This window comes from Etheostoma spectabile, unplaced genomic scaffold, assembly GCF_008692095.1.
Source record: "Etheostoma spectabile isolate EspeVRDwgs_2016 unplaced genomic scaffold, UIUC_Espe_1.0 scaffold00003766, whole genome shotgun sequence".
NCBI classification, from domain to species: domain Eukaryota; kingdom Metazoa; phylum Chordata; class Actinopteri; order Perciformes; family Percidae; genus Etheostoma; species Etheostoma spectabile.
In genome coordinates, this window is record NW_022603069.1 from 1 (window position 1) to 15777 (window position 15777).

The window sequence follows — 15777 nt, forward strand, 5'->3', positions numbered from 1 at the left end:
AAGTTCTTCTGCGTTATGTTCATATAAAGTTCATCAAAAAAATTATTTTGTAATGTGTTCATTCTTAGTATATTACATGTCTAACTTTTGTTTATTTCTTATAGGCCAGCTGAGAAGGACTGAGCCCTGGAGCCCCCTTTTTTTACTTTTTTATTAATATATTTTTTTAGGACTTATTGTGCACACACTTACAAACACATCTTTATGCATCTTGCACTAAACATTTACACTCCCTCCTTAGTTTGTTGTATTTTTTTTCAGTTTGAATATTAAGTTTTGAATGGCATCAAGTTTGCCTGTTCATTTATCCTTCCTACTAATTTAACTTTTGTATGTATGTACGTGGTGTATTTACAGTCCATACATACACACATAGAGTATGGTGTTGTTTAAAGGTTCGGGATAAGCTTTTCTTACGTTCTGGAACGTTCCCTGAAGGTTTGTTTTGGTTGTAGTTTGGTTGTCTGCTGGTTAATTGGAAGGTTTTCTTACGTTCTGGGAACGTTCGTTTGTGGTTACAGCGAACGTTCCCCTAACTTTAAGAGACCGTTGCGTAACGTTCGCTGAGGGTGCAACCGCTAAGGGAACTTTCCCCTAACGTTCTCTAAAGGTGCAACGTTAAGGGAACTTTCTCCTAACGTCGCTAAAGTTGCAAACGTTTTCGGAACGTTCTCCTAACGTTCTCTAAAGGTTGTAACTTTTAGAGAACGTTAGGAGAACGTTCCGAGAACGTTCGCTGTAACCAAAAACGAACGTTCCGGAACGTTAAGAAAACCTTCCAATTAACCAGCAGACAACCAAACTACAACCAACAACCCTTCAGGGAACGTTCCCCAACCAAAAACGAACGTTCCCAGAACGTTCGGGAACCAAAAATTGTTAGCTGGGTACCCCCCGTCCTTAGAAATTCCTTTCCATTATGTTTCAGACACTTAGAATATTAATCTGAGTCTGTTAGGCAGCTAAACGAGCACTTTTTATGAACGTAATAAAGCTGGACAACTATCCTATCTATTTACCTTTTACGTAGCTTGTTTCTGCCAACCTGCAGCGATCTCGTTTAATATCAATGTCAAAGGAAAATATGTCCTCAATAGTTTTATTTATGTAATCGATTCTCAAGGAGCTGCAGAAACAAGCCTTGAGCAGTAAAGCAAAAGCTGTCAGATAATCAGTAACATTACAACATGAGACTTTCTATCTTGAAATAATTAGGACTTTCTATCTTGAAATATAGGACTTTTCTATCTTGAAATAGTAACTTTCTATCTTGAAATATTAGGACTTTCTTTCTTGAAATATTAAGACTTTTTAATCTTGAAATATTAGGACTTTTTATCTTGAAATATTAGACTTGATATTTGAATCATTCCTCTGAGGTGTAGTGGAGTATGAAGTAGCAGCAGGGGGGAGTCTAGGATCAGACCTGGGGGGGGGGGGAACAGCTCTAGGTCTATGTCCCCGTTTTAAGTTTTACTAAAAGTAAAAGCATTACTGTTTTGGGGTTAAATATCCGCTTCTGAGCTGAAAATGTCCCCGGATTTTGTCTGAGAAATCTGGTCACCTTAGTTTGAGAGCGTCTCGAGGCGTTTCTGAAAATATCTCTCTTTTTGATGATGTGACTGAGGGAAAGAAAGATCACCCCCTCCACCCCCTATGATCCCCCAACGTGAAGTACGTGATAGAACTCTTAGAGGGCTTTCCAACGGTATCTGTGACAAATCCCAGGCGGCGCTTCCCTTCAATAGATACAGCCCTTAAAACCTGTTTGTGTTCAATGTACCACTGGTGGTTCGAAATTGGAACGCACCATCAAAGGACGTTATATCTTGCATTAAACCGTCTAAACAAACGCTCAAGTCATACATCGTTAGAAAGCTTAAAGTCTCATGATTCCATCGAGCCCACACACAAAGCAATAAGGACTTACAGCGGTTATAATCATGTTCTGAAGTAAAGAAAGACAGAAAGATTCGAGTCTAATCGAGTGGGTGTGCCCTACCTGTCTCCTCGTGTCTTTAATACTCACAGCGGTGAAAGATCGCTAAATACTTGGTTTTCCTACATGCCTAAACAGCCAAGCTATTAGAATACTCCAAGCCTTGTAATCCATAATATATCTGGTCCCCCTCCAATCTTGTAGTTTCTGGCCAAGTTTCGACTTTCAGAAATCTAGATCATGCATCATTTCTCGTCTTTGGATTTTGATTGCGTGTATCTTTTCTTTTCCGTGTGCGCGCTACTTCTCACCACTCGGCACACCTTCGGAATCTGTGGGTTGTTGCAGTTTCCAATGATTTTTTCTCTCAGCCAATAGCATCAGTATTCTCAAGATACTCCCAGGTAGCCAATCAACCCACAGTCACCATTGGGCCCCACGTGGGAAAAACGACAGCATTTTCCACCAGTCAGAGAAAGTGGTAATAAAACTGGCATTCCCTGTGTAGCCAATAGGAAGACGAGTTGATGATATCAAACATGGCCAAAAAAACTAACTCCCCTGGGATGGTCTCCAGCCCTTTCATTGCAAAATACTCGCTGTCTTATGGCATTTCACCATTTCATCAAATTATGATTACTTATTCCTATAAATCTATGTATCTACTTCTTCAGACAGTGTGTGAGTGATGTGGATGTGTTTTTGTATTTCAGAAGTTATGTATTTAGCACTTTTTTGGCTTTTTAGAAATAAGAAATGAGACAAACGCACAGACATATCTGTAGAAATACATTCATATAAAATCCATTTTATAAGTAATTTCTTCTGGATTTTTTCTGTTCTAAGTTGAGACATGTGGCTAGGGTACTATTTTAGTATAGCACCTGTAATATGCTATACAGTAGTGCTTTTTATTATTTTTCAAGATGATTTACTTGGACGGAAAATCAATTCTGTGTTCTAACCTGTGTAGCTCTGTGTCAGTAAGGCCTAGTGTCACAATGCCACTAGAAACCACAAATTGAGAGTGTTAGCTTCACAATGACCTCAGGGTCATCACAGAGGGCCAAAGCATGTGGAAACACTGCAGCCCTTTTAGGGGGTAAAAATTTAGGCGAGAAAATCATATATTTTCCAGTGTTTTATAAGAGTTTAAAGAGATTAAAATTATCATTATTCGTTCCCCCCTAAATTTGGACAGAGAAGTGGTTAAAGCTTCGGCTCAAAGACGCCTAGGCTCAGCTTGTCCAGCCCTTCAAACTATGCTTCGCTTGTCGTCTCTACAATGCCCCTTCATATATTGCATATTCGCCCCCTCCCAGCATTAGCCCCTCGTCTCGGGGCCCATTTGGGGAACACAATGGAATAGAGACTTAGGAACCCTTTTTGGCTGAATGCCGGGTCGCTTTGGTAAATCTTGTCAATTTTGACACTTATGACACAAAATAAGTTAATAACACTTAATTAAATATCTGTTAATAATTAAGATTTTAAGATGATAATATATGAAAATATGGATTTAGAGTAATTTCTATTAAAATTTGCAACTGTGGGTTACATTGCCTGTAGTGATAATTTTCTGTAATTTTAGATCAAAATCTGGAATTTGGCAATTTTTAAGGTTTTGCTGAACTCTAGTGGTCACTCGGAACTGATCTTAAAATTCCACATTTTGATTATTTATTTTGGAATATGGAATCTGGAAGTTCCATTTCCTGTCTGTTGGAAGTGAGATTTTTCATTTCATTGTCAATGCGAAAACCCTACACCTAACCCCTAACCCTAACCCCTAACCCCCCTGAACGCCCGCTCTCGTCTGATCTCGGAAGCCAAGCGGGGTTGGGCCGGCTTAGTACTTGGATGGGAGACCGCCTGGGAATACCTGGTGCTGTAAGCTTTTTAGTTAGCCTAAGGCGCTGTGCTTCTTTGCTGGACGCAGAGCTGACAAGGAAACTGTTCCAACACAAGCTTGCTTGCGTGCTTGAACATGAAGAGCTTTGTAGGTGAGAAGAAGGATTTTAAATTCTATTCTGGATTTTACAGGAAGCCAATGCAGAGAAGCCAACCAGGAGAGATGTGATCTCTTTTCCTGGTTCCTATCAGAACACGTGCTGCAGCATTCTGGATCAGCTGAAGAATCTTTATGGACTCTTTTAAGCAACCTGATAATAAGAACTGGAGTAATCCAGCTTAGAAGTAACCAATGCGTGGACTAGTTTTTCTGCATCAATTTCGACAGGATATTCCTGATCTCTGAATGTGATGACTACTGCACTGGGGAAACTTCGGTAGGCCTGGCCACGATTTCACGTCAGGGAGATTTTTCCGTGAAGGTTATGGAGAGTTTAACTTTGCAGAGTTTGATTGTGCGAAGTCAATACAAACAAAGAAAGTGTTTTCCGCCCTGTTTCGAACAGGGGACCTTTCGCGTGTTAGGCGAACGTGATAACCACTACACTACCAAAACTGATGAAATGCATTTATTTTGCATATTTGTGGGAAAATGCACCATTTTTATTTTACTGCAAATGTTCAAAAAGCTACAAAATAGAGATTTTAAACTAGATTCAGTCACAGATGCTTTGTCATGGATTTGAATGACAACAAATATGTAGTAAACCTAAATATTTCTACATGCATTGACTGTGGTCTGAATGTTGGAATAGCGCCACCTATTTCTTGATGTGCCAAATATTAAGCTTAGGCATTCCTCGTTAGTATAATGGACAGTATCTCCGCCTGTCACGCGGAAAATCGGGGTTTGGTTCCCCGACGGGGTGATTTTTCTACCAGCTAACCAATGCAAGGCCTCGAGGAAGTCCCGGCGAACGCGTGAGACTACTCGGGAAAGTGGGCCTTGGCTCAAGCTGTGTTCAGCATGGAAGGAGAACTCCTGATCCTAAATGGGAATATTTTCAAGCGATTGAAAGAGCACAACTCCTGGACGTGAACAAAACGTCACAAGGTGCCACAGGAGTTGGGAGAGTGTCAAGTCTAGCCACCTTGGAATTCCATTTCTGCTCTTTGCAGACTATGTGGTTCATTTGGCTTTATCAGGCATTGATCTACAGCTTCCACTGGGTGAATCATGAGGGGAAAGCGTGCCTTGGCTCAGGCTGTGTTCAGCATGGGAGGAGAACTCCTGACCCTAAATGGGAATATCGTCAAGCGATGGAAAAAGCATATCTACTGACATGAACAGCACCTCACAAGGCGCAGCAGAAGGTGGGAGAGTGTCAAGTCTGGGCACCTTATAATTCCTCTTCTGCTCTTTCCAGATTATGTTGTTCTGTGGGCTTCATCAAACAGTGATCTACAGCACCCACTGGGGCAGATTGAAGTCCAGTGTCAAGCATTCGTAATCAAAGTCAGCCCCCTCCAAATCTCAAAGCTCAGGATTTCTCCCATCGGGTTGGGAGTCAATTGCTGTCCCAAGTGAAGACGTTCTTGTATCTCAAAAGCTTATTTCAAACAGTGCAACTTGTTCCAACACAAAAACCACAATACTACTGAAACTTTGGATGGTCGCCTCCGCCTCTCACACGGAAGACTGGGGTTTTATTTCCCGATGGGGAGATCTGTCTACCAGCTGCTAATTATTTCCCAAGGCTACATCGACACTAGTATCATCTGCCAGAGTTTTTTGGATACGAGGCCTAACCATAGCAAAAGATATGACATTTTTTAAGAATGTATTATAGTGGATATACTCCAAGAAAGACAAAGGTTTTACAAAAGGATTGAGAATGATCCTGCTATCAAAGATATGTTTTCAGTGACGATATGATCACCTACTTCAGGATCCAGGAACGTAGGCAGACAGCAGGAACCTAAGACGGATCCAAGAATGTAAAACATCAACTATGAGGCTAGGAAGTTGAGGTTCAGGTAATTTAATTTAATTCAATTTTATTTATATAGCACCAGAGGTGGGTAGTAACGTGTTACATTTACTCCGTTACATTTACTTGAGTAAGTTTTTGAAAAAATTGTACTTCTAGGAATAGTTTTAAATCACTATACTTTTACTTGTACTTGAGTAGATTAGTGAAGAAGAAACTGTCTCACTCCGCTACATCAGGCTACAAGGAGCTCGTTACTTTTCTTTTTACCTCTTTGGTATTTTACGCGTCATTTTTTTTACTCCAGCGTACGTCTCATTTTAATGTTTTATTTTGACAGAGAGAGAGTCTTCCGCTTAAGGCTCTACCACGTGACTGTGTTCCACCAATCAAACGGCGTTGTGCAGTCACGTGACCATACTCGTTCTCAGCGGCGGGACCATAGACTGTATGTATCTATGGGCGGGACGTGTTAGCTTACAGTCGTAGCAAAACAAAGAATCAACCTTCGCCAAGGCAACACAGACGTGGAGGAACCCCCCGGCCTCATAGTGAAAGCATGTTTACCTTTTAGGAAAAGTGCGAAACAGCAGCTACATCATGCAGCGTCTTCTGTGTCGACCAAAACAAACGGACATGTGAGCGTTCAACAACTCAACATCCAACCTGAGGAGACGTAGCGGTGGTTTTAGTTTCTGCTGTGGAGAGGTGGATCTTTGTCTTTTAGGTTATATACAGTATGGTTTGCACATGCAGTATCCATCCAAATTTAATGTGACAAGTCTCTCACTTAAGCTATTTTGTAATTAATAAATTAATTTTAATTTATTTTATTGATTGGATGAACAGTAGTTTGCCTAAATATGATTATTTTGTATTTTTGTCTGTCTGATTGATGCTTGTGTTAAGAAATAAATCAGAGGTTACTCAACAGTTACTCACTACTTGAGTAGTTTTTTCATCAAGTACTTTTTTACTCTTACTCAAGTAATTATTTGGATGACTACTTTTACTTGAGTCATATTATTCTAAAGTAACAGTACTTTTACTTGAGTAAAATTTTTGGCTACTCTACCCACCTCTGCACGTTGCCCACATGGCTACCTGTCTTAAAGGGGAACGGTCGGATGGTAATAATCATGTAAAGGAGAAACGGTGAAAGGATACTTTTCTATCAAGCAGCAAAAAAGTATTAACGTCAACATCGTAACGTCCTGCAATGTGACTTTCGCGCATGCGCACATCGCGATGTCAATGCTAAAACACAATATTGTTCAGCCCTAACTGACGGTATACTTCAGTAAGCTAGTTTGCCAATTTTATCTTGGGTAATGCCACATGTAAGTATATCTTAGTTTATTTAGATACCCAACATAGGTTATACTACGTACACTGTATAACAATACATTACGTGTTTCTTTATTTCATCTTACATTTTTGCTAGCCTGTTGTGTAGTTATATTGTTTTTACAATTATCTTTGTTTAAGATCTGTGACTCATTACTATCTAAGTAACTGGTCATTGTGTTTTCTCCCAGTTTCACCCTTTGTTACTCAAATAAACGTGTTACAAGGAACCCGGTCGCCAGTGCTTGATGGTGGAAGGTGTTTAGCTGCTGGTCAGATTGCACAGCGTTACGTACGTGAAGGACAAGACATATTTCATGGTAAGTATTTCCAGGTAATCTCGGCACCTCGAATCTCTGCACCTCTGTTATTCTAATATTACCATGTAATAAAATTGAAACAGGCAGTTTTGCATTTTCCACCACTGATTCATGGTTGTTTGACAGTAACTACCAGAAGCATTTCCAGGTAATCACTACACCTCTGTCATTGTAATATTACTACGTAATAAAATAGAAACAGGTAGTTTTGCATTTTCCACCACTGATTCATGGTTTTTATTTCAGAAACTACCGTAAGCATTTCCAAGTAATCACTACAGCTCTGTTTTTGTATTATTACCATGTAATTAAATCGAAACAGGCAGTTTTGCATTTTGCACCACTGCCTTCTAAATCTCTAACCATGCGCCATTTCTTGCCTAAAACAATATAATATGTATATATATATGTATAATATGTATATATAATAATATATATAACAACAATATGTTAAATTAAATTTGATAGATGTAACTCCCTGATGGTCTAATGGCTAGGATTTGGCGCCCTCACCGCCGTGGCCGCGGTTCAGTTCCCGGTCAGGGAATGGTCAGGACTTGACAGATACAGATTTAAAAGAGCAAGTTTTTGGTTGATTTGTCAAATTCTTCCTCATTAGTTTAACGTTTTAAAGAGTACCATTTCCTTTAAATCAGACCCCGACAGTGGATGTATCCTTTTGTCATCACTGATGGGTCATAAACACTTCATCTGCCTCCATCTCAATAACAATTCTTTTCATTTTTTCAAGCAGTAACTAAACCCCTAACCAACATTTTTAACTGAAAACCAATGTATGTGAGTGTCAAGTAATGTTATTGTTGGATTCAGGTCCAAATTTTGACATATTAGCGCAATGCAAAGGTGCATAACAGATTTTTTTTCTACATACCTGGAGCGATGCAAAGCAGGGGTGGCCAACTAGTCAAGGAACAGCAAGAGACTTGGTATTTAAGAATACTAACTGACTATGTGACAGATGTGTAATCTCAAATTCTTCCTCATTAGTTTAAATGAACTGACAACATCAGTTATATGACTTACAGTTCTCAAAGACGCACACAATCTCAACTGGTTATCCTTTAGACAGCTAGTCTCTTTTTCTTTTCTCTCACTTTTTGTCTCTTTCTAGCCTTATGTATTTGCTTGTATTACATCAAGTGACCTGCATACCAATGACCGTAAAGATTAATATGTACAGTACATGGTTTTCAGAACTGTACCTTCAGATAAAGCCACTTGGGTTATCTTTGGGCTGCTCTATATTCACCTGCAGAATGATAAACCCTAGAGTTGGCTCACTTCAGGTTATTTAAGCAAAAACGTCCCTGGGTGGACTTGAACCACCATCCTTTCGGTTAACAGCCAACTGCGGTGACCCATTGCGAACAAGGTGAGGGCCATGTGGGGCCTCTGAGCATCATTTATAGACTAATTAATTATTCTCGAGTCAATTTTGATTGGAAAACACATACTAACATGAACATAGAAGGGCCATGTCGGCCTCTGAGCATCACTTATAGACCAAGTAATTATTCTCAAGTCAATCTTTTTATTGGAAAACACATGCTTACATGACCATAGAATATTTTTAGTTTTCTCCTTTTAAGTAATGCATATTAGTATCTCCATACTTCCAGCCAAAATCTCCTATATTACTGACACATTTCATCTCTCCTCCATCTGTACAGGCTTAGCAATATACTTAAAATATAAAAGTAAAAGTAGCCTTATGAATGACAAAGCTACCTGGACCAGACAGTTACTAGAGAGCACACTGAGAAACTACAGTGGACATGGAGAAAAGACTCTTTATTCTTTATATGCCATTGCCTACATTTTAAATGGCTGTCTGCCAATAGGCCTAAAACATATATAAACATATAGCCTATTTGTATTGACAGAGACTGGGACTCCAGGTTAATAAGATTCTGACCGAGTAGCAAGATATGAATTCAAGTGTGATTTTGTGAGAAGTCTGTGTATGTTCCAATTTAATTAGATTCATTTTGTAATGGTAACTCCAGGGAAATTATTTGAAATTTAGTGAGGACTAGATTAGAACTGGATTTAAAGCTGATTCTGGTTTCCAACTTCGGCCCAGGTGTGTCTGTTAAAACACAGATGGAGACAACTTCTCTCTGTTGATTTATTACAATCAATCATCAGTATAAACATGGGGGGGGGGCAGCTCTGCTATGAATGTGTGTGTGGTAATAAATGAAATAAACAACATTGTAAAGGCTACCATACACAATGTATAGGAATCATATATGCTAGTAAATAATAACAATAAACCAACTACTAATTACATTATCTCAATGAGCAAGGACGTTCAACAATCGCTATTATATCGAATCAACAGCCAGGTGTAACCCAGCCAACAGTAGAAGAACGTAAACAAGCTAACTTTTAAATGTACCAGAACTACAGACCAACACAACAACAGGCTTACATGAACTGACAACATCAGTTATATGACTTACAGTTCTCAAAGACACACACGATCTCAACTGGTTATCCTCCAGACAGCTCGTCTCTTTTTCCTTTCTCTCACTTTTGTCTCCGTGTGCCGTGCGCGCCTGCTCGTGGTGTGAGGCGCGTGTCCGCGCTATTCTCCAACATGGACTGCAAATCACACCTGATAGACAACCTTTAGCACAAAACTAAAGTAACAAGCCAATTTTGTAAAATGTAGGGAGTAGAAAGTACCGATATTGTGGTAAAATGTAAGGAGTAAAAGTAAAAAGTCGCCAAAAAAATAAAAGAGTAAAGTAAAAATATCCGATAAATCTACTTGAGTAGAGTAATGAAGTGTTTGTACTTTGTTATTTTGTTAACGAAGTATTTGTACTTCGTTACTTCCCATCTCTGATGACTGTAAAGATTAATATGTACATGGTTTCCAGAACTGTATCTTCTGATAGACATAAGGCCACTTGGGTTATCTTTGGGCTGCTCTATGGTCTCCTGAAGAAGGATAAATCCCAGAGTTGGCTCACTCTAGGTTATTTAAGCAACAAACGTCCCTGGGTGGACTTGAACCACCGTCCTTTCGGTTAACAGCCGACTGCGCTGACCTATTGCGCCACAGAGACTGCGCCTGTCTGATGTTTTATGAGCGACAACTTGATCTTTAAGCCACAAGCATTTACTTAATGTGAGCTTTGCTAACTGTGAGAAACTGTCACAAACGCAGATGCGAGGTGATGCAGCGGCGTCTAGAAGCTGAGGAGACAGGCTTAATTGCGGGTGGTGGAACATGTCTATGTCTGGGGATCCTCATGGAGGCAGCTTGATTGATTGTTATGTTCCCTTATTTGTGCGATATAACAGTGATCTAATGTTTTATCAAACCGGGTTTGGAGAGTAACCTTTCTGGTTACTTCTTGACGAATAAAGCAAGTAACGTCACTCAAAGAAAGTTACTGGCTGGGAACCAAAGCCATATCAACTGCAACACATCTGTGCATTGAGAATGAAAATAAATGCTCAGAGATGCATCAGCGGCTTCCAGTAACTATTTGATATTATAGTGTTATCCATGAAGGCACATCTGCCGTTTGTCATAATGAGATGTGTGACCACAATTAAAGAGCGCCTCTCGTTGCTGGCAGGATTCGAACCTGCGAGGGGAGACCCCAATGGATTTCAAGTCCATCGCCTTAACCACTCGGCCACAACAACCTGAAATATAGTGTAATACTGATTTGCACTAATATTTACACTGACTCACGAAAAAAACACGAGTAAAATTAAAAAACACTGCATAAACTTTGCTACCGTGTGTTTACCGTGACAGTGGTGGATCTTGATTCCCACCATAGGATTTGGACATAGGACAGTTGAGAAAACTTCCCTAGTTAACTATGACATGGATGACTGAGAACCTACTATATCGTGACATGTTTAATTTACTATATTATAATTTTTATACCGTTTTTCTGAGACATGGTATATTACTTATTGGCGAGACATAACAAGAAAAAACGGGCGGCTGTGGCTCAGTGGTAGAGTGGTTGCCTGCCAATTGGAAGGTTGGTGGTTCGATCCCTGCCCCTGCAGTCATTGTCAAAGTGTCCTTGGGCAAGACACTGAACCACGAGTTGCCCCCGGTGCTGCGCATCGGAGTGTGAATGTGCGTGAATGTTTATCTGATGAGCAGGTGGCACCTTGTATGGCAGCCCCGGCCACAGTGTATGAATGTGTGTGAATGGTGAATGTTACCTGTAGATGTAAAAGCGCTTTGAGCAGTTGTTAAGACTGGAAAAGCGCTATATAAATACAGCACATTTACATTTAAAAACTGAATTACAGGTTTTGGTATTCGGTGAAAAGGTTTAATTGTTTTCTCGAGAAAACAATTTGATGACAAGAACAGCTTTCACAATGAACAGAGTTACAGAGTGACCACTTTAGAATACTGTTTCTGTCAGGCTCCACGTCATCTATTCTTCAAGGAAATGGTGTGGAGTCATAACAAGCCCAGTTGTCTCCCATAAAGGAGAAACACACAGATGACAAATACAGAAGTCATATACTCTGAGAGGCATTGGAGATCTTATTATGAATAATTAATATGAAAATCATTGGTTAAATGGGATTTTCCCATTATATAATATAAGATGTTCTGGTACATTTTGTTACAACCCAGCTCTACAAACGTGTCAGAAGCAGAATTGATTATGTTAGAAACACATCCTGTCCCTGGTTGCAGTCCCACTTTTACGTCCACTGTTCTTTTGCTCTGCAATTCCTAAACTGAGGGTCATAAACTTTCAGTCACATTCCAACTGAAAGATAACAAATAAGCACACAAACACATCACATCACTGTGACCTGGGGACCCCACCCTTTGTGGATAAGACTAGGGGTCCAAGAGCCAAAGAGCCAGACAAATTTGGGGGAGAGCTGTTAGCTTGACTCTGTATTTGTCTCAGGACATCTTATGTAATAAAAAGGATTCACACATCAACATCTGAAATTTTGACTACTAATTGACTGAACCCTGAGAATGGAGCAGGATTTAGCTTCAACACTAGGAGAAGCAAGTACTTAATGTGAATGTACTGTGCTTAAAAGGAAAAGTGAGTTGATTAGATCTTATTTTGTTAATGCCAATTGAATTGTTCTTGTATCTCAAAGGCTTATTTCAAAGTTGCACTTTGTTCCAACCATAGACTGTATATAGATTAATGGACAGAGCATCCGGTTCGGCAAAGTGCTGCAACTGCGGAAGTAATTTAAACCTGCATTCTATCTGAAATCCTGCAGAGGGCAACACGCGTGGATGCAAAAGGAGGTTGGTTTCTATAGACGTCTATGGAAAAATTACCCACTTCTCACTTGATTTATTATCTCAGTAAACATCTTCATATTGAGTTTTTGGTCCCGATCGCTAGTGTTATGCTTTTGATCCTTTGAGGCTTTTAATCCTATGATGCTTTTAATCCTTTGATGCTTTTGATTTTTTGATTTTTGATGTTTTGATCCTATGATCCTTTTGATCCTATGATATATTTGATCCTTTGATGCTTTTGATCCTTTGATGCTTTTAATCCTATGATGCTTTTGATTTTTTGATGCTTTTGATCCTATGATGTTTTTGATCCTATGATGCTTTTGATCCTATGATGCATTTGATCCTTTGATGCATTTGATCCTTTGATGCTTTTGATCCTTTTATGCTTTTAATCCTATGATGCTTTTGATTTTTTGATGCTTTTGATCCTATGATGTTTTTGATCCTATTATGCTTTTGATCCTATGATGCATTTGATCCTTTGATGCTTTTGATCCTATGATGCTTTTGATCCAATGATGCTTTAAACCTTTGATGCTTTTGATCTTTTGATGCTTTTAATCCTATGATGCTTTTGATCCTATGATGCTTTTGAGCCTTTGATGCTTCTGATACTATGATGCTTTTGATCCCATGATGCTTTTGATCCTTTAATGCTTTTGATCCTATGATGCTTTTGATCCTATGATGCTTTTGATTTTATGATGCTTTTGACCCTATGATGCTTTTGATCCTATAATGCTTTAGATCCTATGACGATTTTGATCCTATGATGCTTTTGATCCTAAGATGCTTTTGATCCCAATATTTTTCTTTCTGTGTTTCTTTATTTCATAACAGGATTATAACCGCTGTAAGTCATCTTATGCTTTGTGTGTGGGCTTAATGGAATCATGAGACTTTGAGCTTTCTAATGATCTGCTGCACATCTGAACAGGTTATTCCTATGATGCTTTTGATCCTATGATGCTTTTGTTCTTTTGATGCTTTTGATCCTATGATGCCTTTAATGCTTTTGATCCCAATATGCTTTTAATCCTATGATGCTTTTGATTTTTTGAAGCTTTTGATCCTATGATGTTTTTGGATCCTATGATGCTTTGGATCCTATGATGCATTTGATCCTTTGATGCTTTTGATCCATTGATTCGTTTGATCCTATGATGCTTTTAATCCTATGATGCTTTTGATTTTTTTGATGCTTTTGATCCTATGATGTTTTTGATCCTATGATGCTTTTGATCCTTTGATGCTTTTGATCGTATGATGCTTTTGATCCTATAATGCTTTAGATCCTATGATGCTTTTGATCCTTTGATGCTTTTGATCCCATGATGCTTTTGATCCTTTGATGCTTTTGATCCCATGATGCTTTTGATCCAAATATTTTTCTTTCTGCGTTTCTTTATTTTATAACAGGATTATAACCGCTGTAAGTCATCTTATGCTTTCTGTGTGGACTTAACATGTTGGGAGTATAGCTCCCGGCACCGGGACGTATCCTCGCCATTTTTTGGAAGTGCTGACTTCCTTCATAAATTGTAAGCATTAAACAGTCATAAACACGCTCATGCCATACATCATTTGAAAGCTTAAAGTCTCATAAATCTATCCAGCCCACACACAAAGCAATAAGGTGACTCACAACGGTTATAATCATGTTCTGAAGTAAAAAAAGACAGAAAGATTTGAGTCTAAATCGAGTGTGCTTTCCTACCTGTCTCCTTGTGTCTTTAATCACAGCGGTGAAAGATCGCCAAAGACTTTGTTTTCCTACATCGCCAACACTCCAAGCTATTAGAATATCCAAGCCTTGTAATCCATAATTATCTGGTCCCCTCACAATCTTGTAGTTTCTGGCCAAGTTTCGACGTAGAGAAATCTAGATAGTGCATCAATTCTCGGTTTTGATTGTGTGTATCTTTTTCCCTCTGCGCGCTACAACCTCACGCCGCACACCGCCAGACTCTGTAGCTTCTGCAGATTCCACTGAACTTTGTTCTCAGCCAATAGCTTCAGTATTTCTCAAGATACTCCCAAGCTAAGCCAATGAAATCTCTCAGTCCCCATTGGGCCCACGTGGGAAAAACTGACAGCATATCCCACCAGTTAGAGAAAGAGGTCATAAAACTGGCATTCCTGTGTAGCCAATAAGAAGACGAGTTGATTGATATCAAACATGGCCAGAAAAAACTATCCCTGTGATGGCTCCAGCCCTTTCAAAGCAAAACTAAGACCTTCTTATGGCATTTCACCATTTCATCAAATTATGATTACTTATTCCTATAAATCTATGTATGTACTTCTTTTAGGTATATGTGTGAGTGATGTGGATGTGTTTTTGTATTTCAGAAGTTTTATATTTAGCACTTTTTTAGAAATAAGAAATAAGACAAATGCACAGACATATCTGTAGAAATACATTCATGTAAAATCCATTTTATAAGTCATTTTTTTCTGGATATTTTCTGTTCTAAGTTGAGACATGTGGCTAGGGTACTATTTTAGTATATAGCCCATGTAATATGCTTACAGTAGTGCTTTTTTTTAATTTTTCAGATGATTTACTTGGACGGAAATAGAAATTCTGGGTTCTAACCTCTGTAGCTCTCGGTTTCTGCATATACATATCAACTTTCTTTTATATCAATGCATATACACATCAACTTTCTTTTTCATTAATGCATGTACACATTCATTATGTCATCATCACTATTCATTATGACATCAACTTTCTTTTAGATCATACATATCAACTTTCATTGATATTAATGCAGATATGAATAAACTTTCTTTTAGATTTATGTATATAAACATCAACTTTCCCTTTGATTTATGCATATACACATCAACTTTCTTTTAGATTAACGCATGTTCACATCAACTTTCTTTTTAATAAATCCATGTACATATCAACTTTCTTTTCGATTAATGCATAAACACATCAACTTTCTTTGATATTAATGCATTCACACATCAACTTTCTTTTTGATTTATCATCACCATTCATTATGTCATCATCACTAT

At 38.7% G+C, this 15777-nt stretch overlaps 3 non-coding genes across 3 annotated transcripts; all 3 read right to left on the minus strand.

Moving 5' to 3' along the window:
* Positions 1-4332: 4332 nt before the first annotated feature.
* On the minus strand, positions 4333-4406 carry trnav-aac (transfer RNA valine (anticodon AAC)). Its single transcript has one exon. It is a non-coding gene; the product is annotated as a tRNA-Val (tRNA).
* A 6066-nt stretch (positions 4407-10472) lies between these two features.
* On the minus strand, positions 10473-10546 carry trnan-guu (transfer RNA asparagine (anticodon GUU)). Its single transcript has one exon. It is a non-coding gene; the product is annotated as a tRNA-Asn (tRNA).
* Positions 10547-11053: 507 nt separating this feature from the next.
* On the minus strand, positions 11054-11135 carry trnas-uga (transfer RNA serine (anticodon UGA)). The gene has a single exon. It is a non-coding gene; the product is annotated as a tRNA-Ser (tRNA).
* Positions 11136-15777: the final 4642 nt, after the last annotated feature.